This window comes from Takifugu rubripes, chromosome 7 (assembly GCF_901000725.2).
Source record: "Takifugu rubripes chromosome 7, fTakRub1.2, whole genome shotgun sequence".
NCBI lineage: Eukaryota > Metazoa > Chordata > Actinopteri > Tetraodontiformes > Tetraodontidae > Takifugu > Takifugu rubripes.
This window is the reverse complement of record NC_042291.1, coordinates 8,879,525-8,893,316: the sequence shown is the minus strand read 5'-3', so window position 1 is coordinate 8,893,316 and position 13,792 is coordinate 8,879,525. Positions and strand designations below refer to the sequence as shown.

The 13,792-nt window shown below is 47.2% G+C and overlaps 1 protein-coding gene across 1 annotated transcript in view; it reads left to right on the top strand.

Moving 5' to 3' along the window:
• znf407 (zinc finger protein 407) overlaps nucleotides 1–13,792 on the top strand; it is a 105,116-nt gene that overhangs the window by 11,087 nt on the left and 80,237 nt on the right. The window lies entirely within an intron of this gene.

Below are 13,792 nucleotides of genomic sequence, written 5' to 3'. Positions count from 1 at the left end.
CCCAGCCTCACTTCAGGAATTTGAACAAAACAAAACCAAAAACTGTTCCTTCCACGCAAAGCAAAAAGTTTCCAGTGTGCTGAGGCTGCTTTGTGCTCTCGCTTCCTTCCTCCTTCCCGATGTTTCTTGATTTATTGGAGTATATATAGTCGTGATTCCACATGGCGTGTTGTGCGCGTGTGATTTGACTGTTAACAGGATGGGGCTGGCTCATGTCAGGGTTTTTATGCCCCCCTCTCTTGTGAGATTGTCTGGTCTTTTCCCAGAATAGCCCATCAGTTCCGCCCTGCGTGGCTCATCCGCTGTAATGTGCCTTAATGCCCGGGCCTGTATGAGCAGTGTGAGGGTTGGCAGTGACAGTGGTGGAGCATCTTAACTTGCTGCTTATCCAGAGAAAGCCGTCACTTAACTCAGCCCCTCCATTGTCTGTCCACACCCCTCTTCTTCTCCCCCCGATGTGATTCTCTATAATCCTCAAGCAGATCCTGGTTAGAACTCCCTGAGAACTATTTTTATGTTTTTTTTCTTTTTTCTCTCCCATTTAAACATTAATGGTTGTAGCAGATGAAGAGAGGGATCCCTGTGAGGATGATTATAATGTCACTCCACTGATCTTCCGCCGCCCGGAAAATAATTGTACATCATTGCTTCATAACGTGTCAGAAGGACACGTTGGTGGCGTGCAATTAAAACCGCAGAATATAATACACCAAATTACTGCCTGTCAGCTCCCCGAACAACACACTCGGTATTTGAGTTACACTTAATCATCATGTACATTAGCGATTTCGCTAAGATCCTTCCAACCCGCCCCCCTCGGCTCCTCTGGAAAGGGTGTGAAACAGGCTGGGAGAGACAACCGCTCCGGGGGAAGCTCCACGTTTACGTTAGACCTTTCCAATGCTCGTAATGTCTCAAATCATTTAGCCGTCCACGAGCACCATGTGTTGGCAAGCACTGAAGGCTGGAATTCTGAATTCATTAGCACACAACCGATGTAAACACTGCATATTTTCCCTTAGAAGATTCCGACCCAATCAGCCCCGTTTGCATATTTCATTAGTGCTTTTATCCGAAGCCCGCGTGTGTGCATTTGCTGACATGTAAAACTACTGTGAAATAGAGCAAAATGTCAAACGGAATCATCCCAAATGGCTCCTCTGTCTTTCTCTGGAGTTGGTTTGAGTTTTCATCCATACAATTGCTAACCTTTACGGGAATCCTTCGCCCTCGCCCGCGCCGCTCCGGACACCTCGCAGTTTGCGCCCGGGAACACGCTCCCCGTCAGTCAGCTCCGTCTCCCCCCCCCCCCTTCCGCCAAAATAAACACATATTGCTCTGACGAGTTTAACTGAATTTAGTGCGCCATTATCGGAAATGAAATAAGTAACGCTAAAGGTCATTTGGAAAATAATGCAGAAAGGCTGGTCTGGAAAGGTTAAGTATGGGAGTGAGACGCCCTGACGATAACGAGGGCTGCCTATTGCTCGGAGAGCCGGGCATCCCGCTTTGACTCGGCACTCTGCGATCGCTCTTTATGACCGAGACAGCTTTACAGCCCGTTACCCCCCATAACACGATAAAGCGCAGCATAATGGATTGGATGTGTTTAGTAGCCTTGGGCTGATGTTTGTAAAATTAATGTTTTTTGCAATAGAAATACGCTTGTGCGCTCGCACACAGGCACACACAGAAAAAAAGGCAAGAGCTGCAAAAGAGAGGAGAGAGAAATCAATTTTCGACAGCGTCCATGTATCAGTATAAATCCAGCAGTGTACACTTTTACACTTTTTATACTTGTTTCTGAGCTGGGCCGCCCAACTTTATTTGCTCATAACGGACGTGTCCTTGCAGATGTCTCCACGCTGAAAAGTTGACAGCAAACGTTTGGCTTCAGCGGACGAGTTTGGACTGTAGACCAGACCTGTACACAGGCCATAAATGATACTGGGACAGATGGACTCAGCACAATTACTTGATGCAGCCATCGTTAGCTTCCTGGGTTCATCTGGAACCTTTTGAGAAGAGGACTTTGCACGGGACCCCACTCAGCAGCTCAGGGAGGCCTTGGTCAGCAGACCAGTCTGGGGTTTATTAACAGTCTCATATTCTTTAGTGAGCCGTGGGGGCCTTGGAATCAGGAGGACGTGACTTTTAATCAGGCGCAAACAAAACAAAGATTCGGACCAAATGCTAAATGGCAGCATCGGTGGCTAAGCTAGGGAGCAAGCACAGCACATACTCTCACGGCGGTTAGTCGTTCTGTGGCGGTTTTCCTAAAACCTCGACCTCCGTCTCAGCACTTCTCAGCAGGCATTGTGATTTTATTAAATTGCCCCTTGCAGGACAAACACGAGGGGTCGTGATTTGATTTAAGTAGCACCTCCCCGCTACATTTACAAGATCGACATCAGCCAACACACAGGTATAGGTGTGCACTCATAAACAGAAACCAGAATTACACACTCCACATTATAAAGTGTTTTATTAAAAAAAAGGAGGCAGAGTTGCTGAACAATCTACTTTTTAAAGCTAATTGTGTCATGGGTAGATTGTAAGAGCAAAAAAACAGGGGGAGGTTAATAAGTGATTAACAACAGCAATTAAAAGATGAAGATAAAGTCAGATGAGGGGAAAAAAGTCTGGATGGGTTGTAATTAAAATATCGGTCCTGTCAGTGTCATCCATTGTGCACTTTCTTTTTTTTAGAGCGGGGCGGAGGCATGAATGGCGTGTAATTCTCCGTGCCCAAAGTGTCTGATTAATCTACCCGTGGATGGAGCTGGGGGAGGAGAGAGAGGGGGGGGGTGTGAGGGCTGTAACTCAAGTTAAAGTGTTGGGCCTGTGTCATTGCAGGTTCACAGTCATGCATCTCTGTGTTGACACCCATCAGGGCAGGGGATATTTGGCAGTCAGGAGTAATTTAGCTTAATTAATGGCGTGCATATTTGATGGAGGAATAAAATATCCAGGCTCAGCAAAGTGGAAAAGGGGAGAGATTTAGTGGGAGTTAAAGGTGGAGGGGAGAGTAATTTGTGCGTACAGTTAGTGGCTCCTCCAGAGAGAGAGGGAGAGTTGTTGGAGGGCGATCAGAGGGGTGGGGGGGGGGGGGTTGGGAGGATGAGAGATGGATGGTTGACACAGAGCTTTACTGATGTGCGGAGGGGAATGACCGTCCCTCCATTGAGAGGGCCATCAGGATGACAAGACTTTATTTAATTGATATCTCCACTCGGAGTCCTTCCGCAGCACAAACACACATTACGCCGCTTCGTGAACTTGTAGCGGCGCCGCCGGCTGCCAGAGGCCATCTTAATATTCATGAGGGGGCTTTTAAGGATGTTCTGCAACACCGTCCCTGCGCCCGAAAGCGCCCCCGCCGCCGACTTCACCTTCCACGCGCGGGGCCCCTCCCAGACGAACCCGCGGCCTGACGAGAAGCTGTCACGCTGCTCTTGATCTCCCCTGGCACTTTTTAATTGACTTCCTGTTGGTATAGATTATTTTCATGGCGAGTCTGCCACGGAGATGTTTGATACCGTCCCGGAGACTGGCACCTGGGAGCGCGCCACTCACGGAGGATGACGCCGCTGTCCTCGCACCCCCCCCCCCCCAGTGATGGCCAGACTTATCGGGGAAACGGGAGAGGTAAAATGCAATCAGTCAATGCCATCATTGTAATTGAGCTGACGTACCTGCTGTGAGTGCCGGGGAAATGTTGGCTGGCTGGGGTGGGGGGTGGGGGGGGGTTCTTTTTCATCTGACTGAAGCTGTTAGTGGCATTAGACTGATATACTGGGCAGCTGTTGGCCGCCTGGTGAAACCTCGGACGTCAACCGGTGCGAAATGATGGATTTTCTGGAGTTTGTGATTTTGAAGACTGTTTATTGTCGTATTAATCACAAGATGGCCGTCCAGAGTCCACCTGCCTTCTGAGAAGAAGAAGCAGACAGTTTCTGTATTGTGATCATAATCTGAGGTAATCTCAGGTAAACTGAAGTGTGTTAAGAAGCTACATTTGGAGACAGACCTCATACATTAGCATCCTCATACCCACCAAATGTACGGTGTGTTTACTCTTTCGAGCGGCGGGATCTCTAATCTCATATGTGCTGAGCAGAGGAACTCCTTCCTTCATGAGCGGCCACCTTTCCCTCTGTAGCTGTAGATTTTGCGGTACATTCCACTCTTGGGTGGGTTTAATTTTCGTCTCATTCTCTCTACTCCATCATTTCGTGGCCTCCTTCAGGCTTAATATCACAAGATCAAGATGATTCCCAGATTTATGAAGTGATATTGACCGTTGTCTACGTGGAACAGATAATAAGCCGTGATGAATGGGCGGCATTAGTGATGAAATTACATCAACCTTAACAGGCCATTGTATTAACACACCTAGCCCATCTCCACCCCCCCCACTGCCCGTTTAATTGATTAATTGCTGACGTGGATGGATGAGGGGTTGTGGGTCCTGAATCGGTGGCTGATTGCTAGTCAACCATAAACAGGAGCCGGTACAGTGGGCCCTCAAGGGCAATATTCATGCTCCCCAACCTTCTGGTGATTCCTTATACAGCTCTGACAACAGGAAAAATATTCAGCCATAAAAAGGCTGCTATCACCGGGCTGACATATAAAGCCCTCTGTCACTCTCTCTCCGCCCCCCCCCAACCCTCCGTTCCTCAGCACACCCATCGGACTCTGAAATCAGCCCTCCTCCTCTGCATGTATGGCTGCAGTCCCCCAGGTAGCCCCGGCTTTAAATATGAGCGAATAATGGCGGAGTGAGTGATGCCGACTGTGTCCTTGACTGGGATCCTGTGTGCACTATATCCACATCTCACTGTCCCCCGACCCCCGCGGGACGAATAAACCACCCCTGCAGGAAAAAAAGTTCCAACGCTTGTTGACGGCATCCTCTGGATGGATGCGAGCGAGGCAATAAGGTCTTTGTGTGTTTGCGCCGGCGCGGAGGGGGGGCAGAGGATGTTTACACCGCTGTGCGTTTAATGAGAGGGGCCGTGTCCACTTTCATGTGTTTGCGTTTCAGATGTGCTGCAGCAGAGTTATTAAATTGTTGGATGGCGCCTCACATTTGTGTCTCGCTGTTGTTTTGCGCCGCTGTTTAGCTTTACTTATGAAAGAGGTTGGGATTCAGCTCTGGCTGCAGCTGAAGTCATTATCGGTGCAGTCCTCGCACGGCCGCGCTAATGCGCCCGACAGGGGCAGATGGGGTAATTTTTTAAAGATGGCGGGTGGTGGTGGTGGTGGTGGGGAGTGTCTGGCAGCCCGTGAGCGTCGGACCTGCAGGATAGAGGAGTGGATGGGTGCCCGGGAAAATGAAAGACCCCGCTGTCCGCCCTGTTTTTTGCGGCCCTCCCCGACGCTGCGCCACGTTAACCCCCGCGCTGCTGAGGCGCTCCAGACTGAGGTGCAGGTCCGAACCCCAGCAGCCGGCCATGAAAACGCTGACACATCGATTACCCCGCAGGGAGTGGCGGGGGGGAGCAAACATGTTGAACTTGATGAGGAAGAGCGTGCCATGTGAAGAGGAAACATTTATTCATGTATTCTGTTTATTCAGCAAAACAAACAGGGGTCGGTATTATGCGGCAACTCTGATAACTCTGTTGTCATTTACAGTTAAATTTCAAATTAGGGGGTCCAGTTTGCTCACTTTTATGGTCATTTCAAAGCCTGCCTGCTGCCGACCAAGCCCCCCCTCCAGCAAAATGCGATTACTTGGACTTTTACACAAGCTTCAAATAGGAGGAAACGAAATAATTTCGTGGAGCCCAGAGCTCAAAATCTCGCGGGTGGTCCTGAGCTGCGGTGCTTCTATGGGCCGTTAGATGGCGCCATTCAACTTGCTAGAAAGCCAGACACGCAGACTGTTCTGGCTCTCATGCAGTGCGTGAGGCTCTCTTGCGTGAATGAAATGCAATTAATATTGTATTCATTCTGGTTAACGGATTTTGATCAGTTCTTTGACTTTTGAACATTTATCTCAATTGATATTTGTTACGCAACCACAACATGCACTAGGTATAATTATGTACTGCAGGTTCATGGCTGGGCTGGAACAGATAATGAAATGAAACTTTGTTTATGGTTTATATCATATTATCCACCCCCTTCCCCACCACCACCAAAAAAAGTTCAGTTAATTACATACTTGGCAGACTGGAATGGTTCATTTAAATGTACAGTTGTGGATGGAACGGTTCTGTCTTTGGTGAGGTGGTAGAGTAACAAAGTGGATGTGAGCGTAGCTGTAAATGAGCGGAGCTGGGGTAGATGTAGCGTTGAGACAGTCGTCCCTGCCGGTGCTGCTTTAACTAGGACGAGTCTCTCTATACAGGTGTACCTCAGGGCCCGATCAGCAGGTCTCAGGAGAGGACCCCGTACACCGCCGTCTAACCAGGCCTGTTACGAGGGGGCTGGTTCTGGCCTGGCTGGATGGGTGTGAGGCTGCTGTCACGTTGGGAGGTGGGTAGCGGAGAGGTGGAGGGGGGTTGACATGCCGAGAGGGCAATTACAGCAAGGACAAAGACTACACACTGATAAGTCCCCACAGCAGCCTAATGAAGAGAGCAGGTTAGCCTGTTAAGTGGACTGGGGAAAGGAGTGCACTCTCATGGCGTGTTTGTTTGCGTGCGAGCGTGTTTGTGTGTGTTTAACCTACCCGAGGAGGATACATTTTCCGAGGTCATGTTGCTACCACGCTCGCTAACCCCTCTGACTGATGCCTTCCTAAGCTGCAGCTCTTTCCCCACCGCAGAGCAAAAGCAAACAGCGACATGAAACTGGAAACCAGCACATCTTGGGGGAATACTATTCCTGTATTTGTGCACAGCGAGAAAGAAAATCCCAATGCACACTATTAATAAAATGAAACCTTTAAAATATCATGCCTGAGGTGGGTAATTGTTGCACATTAGTAGATCTACAATTTGTTTTTACTGCGCCATTTAATGATTTTTTTTTTTCTTTTTTAATAATATCCCGATTAAAAATTCAGCACATTCTAACCTGCATTTTCTGTCTTCCGTGAAATGAATTGATGAGCCTGTAGGTCAGCTGTGGAAAACACATTTGGCCCAAGATACAGTTTAAAAAAAATAAAAAAATACAGCGGGAAATGAAAAACCAAGCATTTCCGTTAAAGGATTTGCGGCTTCGCTCGTTTACATTTTGGGGCTACAGTAAATGTGATTAAAGCTCCATTCTGTTATCAGGCTCCAAATCCTGGATATAGCAACAACTCTTTTCTTCCCCCTCTTCTTTCCTTCCAAACTTTGCCTCCTTTTTTATTTGAGGTGGTAAAGGAGCTGTTTTTGACCTGATACTGCTGTGTTGGCACATGTCGGCGATCTGATAAGAGAAGCTCTGGAGCAGCGCTTATTCAAATCAGCGCATGTTCACAGCGAATGGGAGCAGGTAAAGGCAGCCGGATACAAGGCGATAACCTTTCTGTGGAGCTAAAGAGGAGACTTTTACACACTCCTCTGCACTCCTTGAGAGGTGTTACTGCAGAATTGGCTTCATTCGCGTTTTAACTTCATAACTAAACACAAAATAATCGAAGATGAGACTGTTCAGGTTCCTATTTTTTAAGGAAAAGATTGAATTACATTGGCTGCCATTGCATTGGTGTTGGTCACCGGTTGCATTTGTATGAAAGTGATTTTTTATTTAGCGTTTCTTACATGTGACAAATTAAAGAGAGGGAAAAAGTGACTCCTGAAGGGTTTTGGAAAATCTAACCGTGCTCTCAGACGCGAGCACCTTCGTGAGCGTTTGTCAGATCCGTGTCGATGGCACAGCTCTAAACGGTGCCTCAATTTCACTCAATAACCCTCATCTGCGGGGATCAGCGGCGCAGGGATGTAAAAGAAAGCTCCTGCTCGTCGAGGGTGGCGCGCCTCAGTCTCGGGGGGATGGGGAGGGTCGCAGCATATGTTCCGTGCACTCAGTGCAGAACTCAGTGGTGGTGAAAGAGTGCGGTGAGATGCATCCTGCAAGGGCAAGTGTGTTAATGCGTTTGACTCTGACTGAGCTCAGCCCGCCTCTCCGCTAAAAAGCGTCGCCCACATTGATCGTGTTTTGATGAAACATATTAGCAACAAAAACTGAGAAGGGCCGGGGTAATTGCTGCAGCCGCCGGCGCCGCGTGGAAACGCAGAAATGCTTGGCTTTAATTTATCACTTTAGGTTTTAACTACAGGTTTAATGCATCTTTTTTTTTAATGTTTATTTAAATGAAGAGAGGAAAAAGTGTGTCTGTGTGTGTGTGTGTGTGTGGGTGTGTGTGTGTGTGTGTGTGTGTATGTGTGTGTGTGTTCTACAGAGAAGGATTTTTGATGCAGCCCTTGTTCCAGAATGTATTAAAAAAAGAATTGAAAATAAATGAAGACTTAGAATTTTATCTGCCAAAATAATTTTGTCAGTCACTTCATCTTTTTTTCCGTTGATATGACTCAATACACTACACACACACACACACACACACACACACACACACACACACACACACACACGATTCTGCTGTAATTTGTCGTGCAACAGACTATTGTGAATCCTCTTATGGTCGGGGGTCTCACGTGCCGCCCCCTCCCTAAATGATCTCCCCTCTGTCTCCCACTAACGCGCCGCACCGAGCGAACGCGACTGCCAAACGCCACCTCTCACCCTCAGCAACCAAAGGCCACTAATGTAATATATTAGTCACACATGGTCGTGTGTGGGTGAACAATTATTCTAAAAAGTTTGCGCGGCGTGCCGAGGTGACAAAGGGAATATGGCCACGGATTACTGCGGACACGTCTGACGGCTGCTCCGTGACGCTGATAGGCCAAACGGTGGTGGGAACCCGCCACGTTTAATCACGCACACGCCGCCTGCTTTCATGAGAGCACGCGGCCATTGTGACACTTCTAATAAGGGGAGGTGACAGGGAAAGTTTTTGCGTTCGCGGCAAAAATGGGGGGAAGGATGTCTTGTTTTTTTTCTACTTTTTTATTTTTTGCAGCTTGTGTGTGTTTTGTTTTTGCTGGGATATAAGGGACGAATTTCACTATCTGAGACTGGATCTGTGGTGAAAGAATGTCAGCATTAATAAAAGGCTCTGGGGACAAGGTCACACAGGTCTCTGTACTGCAGAGCACCCCGAGTCCGTTTGTGGTTTTTGAGAGAGGCGAAACACGCTGAGACGTCTGGCCGTGCATAAGGTAGCCGACTGGGGCTTTTACCCATCAATGTCTCATCTCCCAAATCTAATTTATGATTCTTCAGCCCTTTTTTATTCAAAGACAATCCTGGCGCTGGAAAAAAAAAAAGGCGTGATGCTTTGAGGATATAATTAAAGATATCGTTCAAAGAACAACTTTTTGCATATTTGAATTATTACCGTCGTTAAAAACCACACAAAATATGGAAATATGATTGCCGGAAGCACATAAATCAATGATCAGCAAGGCCTCAGAGCCCAATAAATACGGGGAGTTAAATACTTTAAAATGCAAATCACATCTTAACATTTGCATATGGGTGAATTTAAAGGAAGTGTGCCTCCTTAAGACCCTCTGAGGTAGAAATGGTTGGAGCTGGAGGAGGGGGGGGGGGTTGTTTTTTTTCCCCTCCACATTGTCATTGGTCAAGATGTTGGATGGCTCTAAATGATAGCAGCTGAAGTGGCTGACAGACACGGCTGCATCTCTTTTGCGGATCCAGAAAGTGCCTTAAGTGATCTGAATAATTAGGAGTTAATTATTCTTCATCCATCTAAATCAGAAAGGGACAGATATGGGGATGGAATTTATAATTTTAGCCCGGCGTCCTATCTTGTTCTAATGTGGTAAACTAAAGTGACTGTGAATAATACCTACTGACCTTCGAATAATTACGCCACGTCTGGCAATTTGCTTGCTGTTGCTAATTGAGGGTATTGATTCAGTAAGATTCATATTAAAAATACATATGTTTTATGGCTGCTTTTTTTTTTTTTTTTTACCCTGGTTCTCTTTTAATGTATTATTAATTCTGATTTTATTTTTTTTTAACAATAATTAGCAGACAGGATGTGCCTCACCTCGGGGTTGGAGCGCTTTCTTTGTCGTCCTCCCAGCCTCTGTTGCAGGTACTTTGCTGAAGTTTTGCTGAATCTAAATGAGTTTTATTGTCGATTATCAGCTTTTGTTCCCAAAGTTCCCCCCAAACTGCCAGTATAGCTAAAAAAAAAGCTACAATGCTTTATTATTAATATAATTTTATCAGACAGCGAGTAAATGCCTGTTAGCATCACCGCTACCCTTTTTAAAGACCCCCTCGACTGTGTTGGATCAGCAGACAGGCAGGGTTTTAGTATTTTAACGCTCCTGCTGAGGCTAAAAAGGAGAGGACGGAAAGAGAAAAATCAATTGCCCCTGCAGAATTGGGGATTTTCCCTTGGTCCTGTAGCGTGTGTTTTGTACCGCAGACGGTGGCATTCACACATGGTGGCGTGTGTGAATGCAGGTGCCGACTACCTCAGAGGACAGAACTCTCTCCAGCCTTCCTGCCTGTGATAATTTAAGCCCCTTTTTGCCCAACAGAGCTTCACTGGCAGCCTCGTAATAACCCCAGATAGGGATCGATGGCCCCGGATTTAGGCACTTACCCCTGCTAAAACTGGTAAACCCGTTTGTCTGTCCTGACCAGCGTGGCGTCCCTTGTTTAAGCAGACACTTAAGAGCAGAATCCCCTGAATTAAGATAATGTGACTGCCAGTGTGTGATGATCAGGCTCAGATGAAACGACGAGCAGCTTTAGCTCTTTTATTAGCTCTCTGTTTAAGGGGCCATACATGTTTTGACGGAGTCCAACTCCCTTTACTTTATTTCTGTCATGCCGATTAGTGTGGCAGGGAACGCTCCGCTCTGCCGCCACCCTCCCCACTGTGGTGTCTCCATGTGTGTGTGAGAGGGAGAGTGTGTGTTAAACATGCCAGCGCTAAACGAGATGGACCAAAGTGTGATGGCCCTGCTGCTCCTCGTACTCAAGCCTACATGAATGCCTCAACATAAATTCTTGGTGAAGGACTCAATGGATGCTGTGAAATCATATTTGCTGTACAGCTAATGGCATGGGACTGGTTCTGCTACAGTGTTCCTCAGAGCAAGAAAACACATCATTTGGCTTTAGTGCACACTGACCATTTACACATTACCATGCACAGACGCAAATCTGAGGCTCTCCTGATTTGAATTCTTCTTGTTTTTTTTTTGGGGGGGGGTGAGATCCTGATCTAAAATATGTCCAAAACTGGGATTTTTCTTCATATGTTATATCAGTATTTTCAGTTTTCTACTACTGATTGGGTTATGGTGTTTTCCCTTTCGAGTCAGAAGCAATTTGAGCCACCCACAGAGCTGCACGGGAGCCAACATGCAGCACACGAGCAGGAGAGGACGACGGAGCGGGGATGAGGGAACACAAAGGAATGGCGAGAGAAAAGAGGCATTTTCAGTCAGAAAATTGACCTATTAATAGAGCTCAAACTCTCCCGTCATGTTTAACATTAGCTCCTGCTCTCATGCATCATATAGGCATCCCCGTCTCTCTCTTCTTGCATCTGCGTGTTAAACCACAAAGGGCCGTCCGTCCGGGCGAGCCACTCTGCCATGGGTGCCGCGGGCGGCTGCTGCTGCTGCTGCTGGTAATTAGGCGTCACAACACTTAGGCCGGGTGTCTCGCACGGCGCTGAATTCCTCCTGACGTGACAGAGGGATGGAAGAGTTATTCAGTTCTGCGGTTTCTTCTGCTCTGCTGGTCATCTGTCCTCTTCGGGGCCCATCAGACTAAACAGCTCACCCGTTGCTCACACACCCACCCACACAAAAAGGCACACATGCACACACACCCGCTGACCCACCTCCCCTACCAACCCATCCAAGCACCCCGAGGCAGAAGTGAGAGGCAGTGCGTTAGGAAAGAGAGCTATCAGAGCCCTTAAGGGGTTAGCAGAGGGTAAAGTGTGTGGCTGTGTGTGTGTGTTTGTGTGTGTGTGTGTGGTCCAAGTAAATCCCCTGCATCACTAACCATACAGACAATACAGATCAATGTGAGGTGAAGGCACATATATTTTACTAATTACTGCAATAATTAAAAGGGTCTGTAGTGATTAAAATAAAATCAGTAGGCGGTCAATTTTTGGGTAAATGGATATGGACACAGTGGACTAATCCTGTTTCTGCTTTGTTGCTCCCTTGTCATGAAATCATTTGCGCGAACGGCATCAGGGTGGCGGAGTTATGTGCTGTCTGGATCGGTCAGCGCAGGGCGACGGAAGCGTTGACCGTCTGAAGCGCGCCTGTTGGCTGGAAACCCACAGTGGGCTTCACTTGCACTCGCAAACGCCGCGATTGAACAATGATTCACAGGGGACTGAGATGGAGGCAGAGATAAAGCAGGAGAGGTGGTGGTGGTGTGGGCCGGGGGGGTGGGGGTGGGGGTGGGGGTGGGGTGGTTGCCAAGACTGGAAGAAATGTGCTGTGGCAGTAAATTCGGAGTTTGTGTGGCGTGCTGAGCATAACGCAGGACTACAGGAGGGAGAGACGTGCTGCTTTCATGTCCCTAAGCCATGTTCACGTTCACTGAAGACTTCTGTTTTTACACAGGTAGGCAGTTTGGGGACTATCTCAGTAAGGAGGAAGAGGGGGATAAAAAAGTAGACATGGGAGAAATCAAAGGATGTTCCCCGCTTTTAATAATGTAGCAAATATTCTAAATTCTAAAAATAAAACCTCCTCTACATCCTTCCTGCTAATCTGAGCAGTAATTTATTCCAACCCAAGGCCATATTAGTATGCTAGCCAAGGGCAAAACGGTTACGACAGGACCAAGTTCCCTCGCAAAACTTAGACACATAAAATGAGAGTGAAAAGATCAGACGGCAACATGCAGACCTCCGGAGTTCAGGCTCGACTGGAGCTGGACGGCAACAATGGATTTTAATTCAACTTGAGAAACAACCTGGTTTAATTTTGGGTATTTATTAGCATGGGAGCTACAGTAATACACCCAATATTAGCACAACAGCACGAGTCGAAGTAGCTGAACCAAAAGAATCTCATTAATCAAAGGAGAAACAAATAGTAAATCAATGGTTGGTTCCTTTTTTAAAGTTATCCAATAGCCTGTGAGGCTTCACTCCTGTGTGTTTGTCTCCGCCCGGTTATATCGAGGCCATTTTATGACACGCCGTTGAGCAATGGGACGTTGTACCAACCATCAACCAGACACTTCATTATGGGCGCAGTGAGAACAAATACATTGTGTAGGATAATGATGGCAGCGGTTCATATTGTTCATTATACGTCTGGGTGTCACACGGCGTTTAGAATTTATGCCTGCGCGCGTGTGTCTTTGTTTATGTCATTTTACATCATGTTTCAACAAATTAACGTCTGAACCGCCGGGAAGAAAAAACACCGTCATTTGCCACCGGTGACAAACGATAAATTTTGGATAATGATTGCCTCTATTGGCTCCTGCTTTTATAAATGTGAGGTAATGAATTTTCTTTGCGAGCAAAGAAAGTAAACAGAGATATTATGTCAGGCTGCTTGAATGGGCCGACTGGATGCATGACCGACCGTCACCTGATGATAAATTCAGGGGGAAAACGCTTCATTTTTTTCCCTCCCTTTTCCCGCAGATAAATGCAGGAAAGCTCCGTGTGCTTCTCATTTATTCCCGGGACTCTGTTGGAGGTGGAACTGGTGGGAGACGGGCGGTGTGTGTTGAGTGAGTC